A 6,812-nucleotide genomic window follows, 5' to 3' on the forward strand; every position below is an offset into this window, starting at 1 on the left:
CTGGTCTTGGCCCAAGTCCGCTCACAGCCGCCAGGGAACCAGTTCTGGCGCCAAGTTGCGAGCAGGAGAGGGAGGCAGGTCCGCCCGCCGTTCGACCCCGTACTCCGAGTCAGCAGAACCCCAGAGCCAACCAAGGTGAGGCACGAGGCTCAGCAAGGCTCCAAGACACGATCAAGAACACGATCGAATCAGCACAACAACAAGGATGCTCCCCGCACAACAGCCTCCCCACCAAAAAAACACGATCTTTTGGTTGTAATCTTCTTCCTCTTCCTTTCCGACCCCGAACAGAACCTTTTTATCCTTGGTCCTCGTCACTTCCAATCGAGCCGTTTATTGGCCCACCGCCATCGCCTTCCGCCAATCGTGATCACGGGGCGGAGCCATCCGCTGCACTGTCCTGTGACGTCACGCCAGTCTCCAGAGAATACCAAAAGGGTTTACGCAGACACACTTACCCTATCCTGTGTCCCTATCTAATTACCTGACAATTATCATCTCCCCCCTTGAAGAAATGAACATTTACTAGACAACTCATCACCACTGAATTGCAACTTATTACATCGAGATCCTGGTAAACTCGAACAGCATGGCATACCTAATTAAACATCCTAATTACCCTTTGAATGCATACCCCCCCTCAAACGTAACACTGCCCCCTCCTCTGGTACCGCAGCTCCTGCAAGGTATATCACAGGCGCTACCGTACCAGCCTTAACACTTACTGACTCACACCTAATTAACCTAACGAAATAAAGTAGGAGGGGCAATGGGCAGCGAGTCGCAGCTAACTTACCTATCCTGCTTAATGTACTACCCCCTTATGGCCTTATCCTCGCCTAAACAATCATTCTGTTTTTTTGTTTTGTTTTTATTTTATCACATGAGAGCATTGAGCGAAGTTGCACTCCATCTTCTGGATCATCGCTCTTGCCCAGCACTCTTCCAGTGATCTGGGGAGGGGAAACAAAAGGTTCCACAAAAACACAACACTTATACTTTACATTCCTACTCTAAGCCTTAACGACACTATTCACAGGATATTTACACTTGACCGCCTCCCCCACTGGATGCTAATAGACCCAGCATTACCTGGGGAGCCAATTTTCAAATTTGCTTGTCCCAAAATTATGCGGACATCATGCCCTTGCTGCTCATGTCAAGTTGTGTGGGATCGAGTGGGACTCACACATCTTCACAACACTCACACCATGGTCATCATCACATTTCTCGGTCATGGTCCTCATTTTAATCATGCAGGCTGAATCCCGTCGTGGCCGTGGGGTGGGTTACCACAAGATGATGGGGGCATCTCAGGTGCAACCATGCCCACAGGTAAGCTTTCATTCCAACCCGGACGTTTCTCCGCCCGCTCCCTTGATTCCCTCCCCCCTGGTGGCCATCAGCTCTCATCCCGTACAACACTCTGGAAGGGGTCTCACTGGCTCCTCTGGCCTTCCTGGGTCGCCAAGGTCCTACCCGCCTTGATCGCCCAACCAGACCCTCTCCCAGTTGCCTCCAGACACTGTCACCATTAGCCACCAGGTGGTGAATCTCCTTGAAGGGGGTCGCAATTCACGCTCACCGTGAGCTTCAGCAATCCCTGTGGACAAGCACATCATCCCCACCCACAAAACCCACATGACTCCCCCACCCCATCGGCCTTACATGTGACACCTGCATTTCTAACACCTCACCAACCATGACCTTCCCTGTTACCACACCATGTCCAATAAAAAAATCAATGTGTGCACCACATTTTCACTTCTTCACTTAAAACAACTCACACAGCACTTCTCACCCGATCAACGCACCAGCCATTGGACAGCCACTCATGCCCGCTTTGTTTCCAATTATCCACTGTCCCGATTGTCACTCTAAAACCCAGCAGAACTTACAAACCCATGCCAATTTTCCCACAATTCATTTTTTTTTTTCCACCAAAGGAGGGCACTTCGCCACAATCTCAGCAGCCGAGCATGGCCGTATATGCTCAGCCCAATCTAGTCTCCCCGACCCCCGACAGTGATCTCCGGACCCGACCTATGAAAGGGCATCTCGGATAGACCTGGCGGTTCAGCAGGAGGATTCACCCTCTCCGAGTCTAAAAGTCTATTGGAGGGTCCCTCCATCGCCGGGTACCGGCAATATCGTTGCATGTGTCCTCTTCGCCCGCACCGGAAACAACTCCCCATAAAAGGCCCCCGTGAGTATCGGTGAAATGTCTCTTCCGGTTCCGGACCCCCTCGGCCATAATCAAATTGCTCTATTGGCTGGGCTGGACCCCGCCGCTTTGGCGCACTAACTACCGGATTACCCTTTATCAAACTTGACAGTTTCTGGCAAGTTTCCTGAAACATTTGGGTAATTCCAATTTCTCCCAGCCCCCCTCCCTGATCCTGGATCTCCGCCTGTCGGATCATCACCGATGGCCTCTCTGGAACCCGACCCGGCCGACTCCACGAGGCCAGCCTGGTGGTGCACTCGGCCGCTCGGTGAACGGTGGGTGGATCCTGTAACTCCACTAGCGCTCGGACCTCAGCGTCAGGAAGAGCAGCTAAAATATCTCTAGTGCCAGTCTGTCCCATGCCTCCACTGTAAGGTCCCGATACGCGATCCTGACTGATTGGTAAATGTCCTGCGCCAGCTCCTGCACTGTCTCACCCGGCTTTAATCTGCGGTGCTGGAGCTGGGCCCGCACCAGATCACAGTTTGCTGCAAACCCAAACCGACGGCTCAACGCCCTCGCAAATGTGGGAGCTGGTCAACATCCCCTCCGCGATCACGTTTAACACATCTGCGGCTGGTCCCCGCAACGTTGCCACCAAATTTCCTGCACGTTCCCGCTCATTCCACCCGTTTAGTCGGAAATGCACTCAAATTGCATCAGAAAAGCTTCAACGCTCCCTGACCCGTTGAAATTTACCAGGGGATCACTTTTACGGTGGCCCGCTTCTCAGTTTCTCCCTTGTCCGAATCCAGCCCAGGGATCAAACACCCTTGTGGCTGCGTATCCACCTCGGAGCCCACTGTGGCCAAAGATGTTTTGTGGTGAGGGTCTCATGGGTCAATTTTGCCTCCTGTTCCAAACGTTGAATGGACCGATTCACCTCTTCCCGCAGGATCTTCTGGGCCCGCACAACCTCCTCCAAGGCTCCGTCGCGAGTTTGTAGCTGCTCCTCAACCAACCCGGACACTCTACTTGCAAAAGACGGCTCTTCCAGGCCTTTATCCAAGACTTCATCTTGGCTCATAATTTTATCTTGTTCAACCAAACGAGCCTCCAATCCTTTTACCTCCTCCGCCAAATTCATCCCTTGCTTCCTCAGCTCTCCCCACTCTTCAACTTGCAGCTGCATACGAGCATCCACACAGGCACGATGACGTTCCAGGCTTTCATCCACTTTATCAACCCGAATGTTCGTTGCATCAATTTTATCTACCAATTTTTTTTGTATATTTTCCCCCTCCAATGTAATTTCTACCTTTGTTTCCTTCAATCTAGCCTCAAATTTGCTTTGTATTTCTCCCAATTTAACATCCACACACTCCTGCATCTCAGTTTTCATTTTCTCCATCTTTTCGCCCAATTCATCCCTCATTAAATCAATCCGTGCACCCAACTGTACCCCCATTACCCCCAATTGATCTGTCATTTCTGCCCTCTGTGTCACGAATTGATTTGTCATTTGTACCGTCATGTCCCCTATTAAACGTTCCAACATTGTCCAGATCGTCATCGTGCCGGTTTCCGGCGCTGCCGCCCCGTTACAGGAGATGAAACACGGTCCACGCTCGGAATGGGGGAGGTTCCAACCCTACCCCCGTCTCTCCCCTCTTCCTCCGACTCGCTGCCAGACACGTGGCCTTCTTCCTCAAACATCTGCACATCCACCATGGTGCAGAAGTCCCGTTTGCCGCCACCAATTTAGATTTGAAAAATCCCCCCAAAATTTTCCCGCGCTCGCACGCTTTTCTGCAGTAATTTTATATTCCAATTCGTGGCGAGATTTTAATCCTGGTATATAATTTAGAGGGGTTCGAACATCCAACACCCTGACACCAATGTGACGTCCACGGGACTTGAACAGTCCCGCCAACGAGAATGAGCCGAAGCGATGGAGGCGGTTTATTTATTTATAACCCAAACATGGCGGTTCTAATCGCTCTACCGCAAACGGGACGAGGAAGGTGGCACGAGTTACTTTTCACTGAGTTGATGATGTTTATTTGTTTTTATTATTGACCAGAAATAACAAGACTCGGCAAGAAGAGGGATCCGGGGCGATTCGACGGGATGGTGTGGGATCGGGCGTGGGGAAAACACAGACAATTCCAATGAATATACAGATCTCAATCCCTCTAAGGTGCCAAGCACACACACACACACACACACACACACACACACACACACACACACACACACACACACACACACACACACACACAAAACGTAGCTATTTCTGGTGGTCAGGCTGGACCGTGGTTAGGACGCAACTGTCCCTGGATCGGCGTCGGACGAGCTGGCCTTGCTCTCGTCAGGGGGGGCAGGAGAAACCGTGGTGCTGTCGACCTCCTGGTCTTGGCCCAAGTCCGCTCACAGCCGCCAGGGAACCAGTTCTGGCGCCAAGTTGCGAGCAGGAGAGGGAGGCAGGTCCGCCCGCCGTTCGACTCCGTACTCCGAGTCAGCAGAACCCCAGAGCCAACCAAGGTGAGGCACGAGGCTCAGCAAGGCTCCAAGACACGATCAAGAACACGATCGAATCAGCACAACAACAAGGATGCTCCCCGCACAACAGCCTCCCCACCAAAAAAACACGATCTTTTGGTTGTAATCTTCTTCCTCTTCCTTTCCGACCCCGAACAGAACCTTTTTATCCTTGGTCCTCGTCACTTCCAATCGAGCCGTTTATTGGCCCACCGCCATCGCCTTCCGCCAATCGTGATCACGGGGCGGAGCCATCCGCTGCACTGTCCTGTGACGTCACGGCCAGTCTCCAGAGAATACCAAAAAGGGGTTTACGCAGACACACTTACCCTATCCCGTGTCCCTATCTAATTACGTGACAATTATCATCTCCCCTCTTGAAGAAATGAACATTTACTAGACAACTTATCACCACTGAATTGCTACTTATTACATCGAGATCCTGGTAAACTCGAACAGCATGGCATACCTAATTAAACATCCTAATTACCCTTTGAATGCATACCCCCCCCCCTCAAACATAACAATATATATATATATATATATATATATATATATATGTATATATATATCGGTGGGCGAGCGCGGCCGCCATTAGCTACAAGCGGTCGTCCGCACGCCGGAGTGGTGAGAATCCACAAAAAAAAAATATATATATATATATATAGTTACGGTTGTGGAAATTCACAGAACACCATTCAGGTTTCCCAGAGATCAGTTATGTCGGTAAGTGTGTGTTCCAGGTTAGATTTCCTCACCAATGTCTAACGGGCTGTGATCTTTGAGGTAGTATTATTCTTTTCTATCTTTATTTTAAACAACATCTCCTCACCACCTTCGCCAACATCTCACCACCTTCGCCACAACCGCCAACATCTCCACAAACAACGGCATATCGAAAAACAACTCCATCACTCCCGGGTAAACAGAAGTGACGGTTAAAAGTATGCACCTTTCAAGATCAACCAGAACTCTCCCGGAATTTTCCCTCGTGCACCGAGAAGGGAGGGGCGAATGCTCCGGGGCGATAAAAGGGGCGCGTTGGAGCGCCAAGAGTTGAGTTGAGTTGAGGAGAGGAGTCGCCAGCAGTTGAGTTGAGTTGAGGAGAGAGAAAGTGAAGACCTCAGGTTGAGGTTCGTTTTGGCAGTTGAGTTGAGGAGAGGAGTCACCTGCAGTTGAGGAGAGAGAAAGTGAAGACCTCAGGTTGAGGTTCGTTTTGGGAGTTGAGTTGAGGAGATGAGTTGAGTTGAGGAGAGGAGTCGCCAGCAGTTGAGGAGAGAGAAAGCGAAGACCTCAGGTTGAGGTTCGTTTTGGCAGTTGAGTTGAGGAGAGGAGTCGCCAGGAGTTGAGTTGAGGAGGGAGTTGGCAGCTGGCGGTTGGCGAGTGGGTGAGAGGGTCTCTCTCTCCTGGGTCTCCTTGGTCGTTCGAGGCTCCGTTGGAGGCGTTGTCGGAGGCGCCGTTGGAGTCGAGAGTGGAGTCGGGAGCTGGTGGAGTCCAGTCGAGTGTGGTCAGAGACACGGAGGGTTGCCGAACCAGGGCCCAGCGAGTCACCACGAGGGTGGCAGGTAACCTGCACGGCCTCTCAGAGCCTTGCGGTCATCCCGGCTCTGAGGAACATTAAAGAAACTACGGGCCCAGTTCTCCCTGTTCTTTTCTGGGGCTTTTTTGCATGGAAGTTTGTGGCACCTTGTCCTATAAATAGTAAACTGAATAAGTGCATGGTAAAAATAGACAACGGCTGTAGGTCTTTGTTTGTTCGCGTCTTGTCCCCATCCCTCCCATTGCTTCATTGACTGCATGCGTGCATGTATAAAATAAATGTCCTCCTTTGTTGAACATTCACCTGCTCATTGCGTCCCTTCCTCCATTGAACTGCCATTATTACGTTCAGAATAATAGCTGGTTTTTAATAGCCGATAAGATAATCGGGTTCGACGGGGCTTGGCGATAATAAACCGCTCGGCAATCGCAAACGGAGCGAGCTGCTTAAAGCGGCTTGTGTCCGTACGGGTCCCGTTGAGGTGTAAATCCCCGGCATTTCCGTCTGCGCGAATAATTAGGTACATCGACAATTCAGCGATCAATCCTGTCGCGCGTGGGCAGA

This window comes from Eptatretus burgeri, chromosome 11 (assembly GCF_056783735.1).
Source record: "Eptatretus burgeri isolate ZD-2024b chromosome 11, Ebu_testis_v1, whole genome shotgun sequence".
NCBI lineage: Eukaryota > Metazoa > Chordata > Myxini > Myxiniformes > Myxinidae > Eptatretus > Eptatretus burgeri.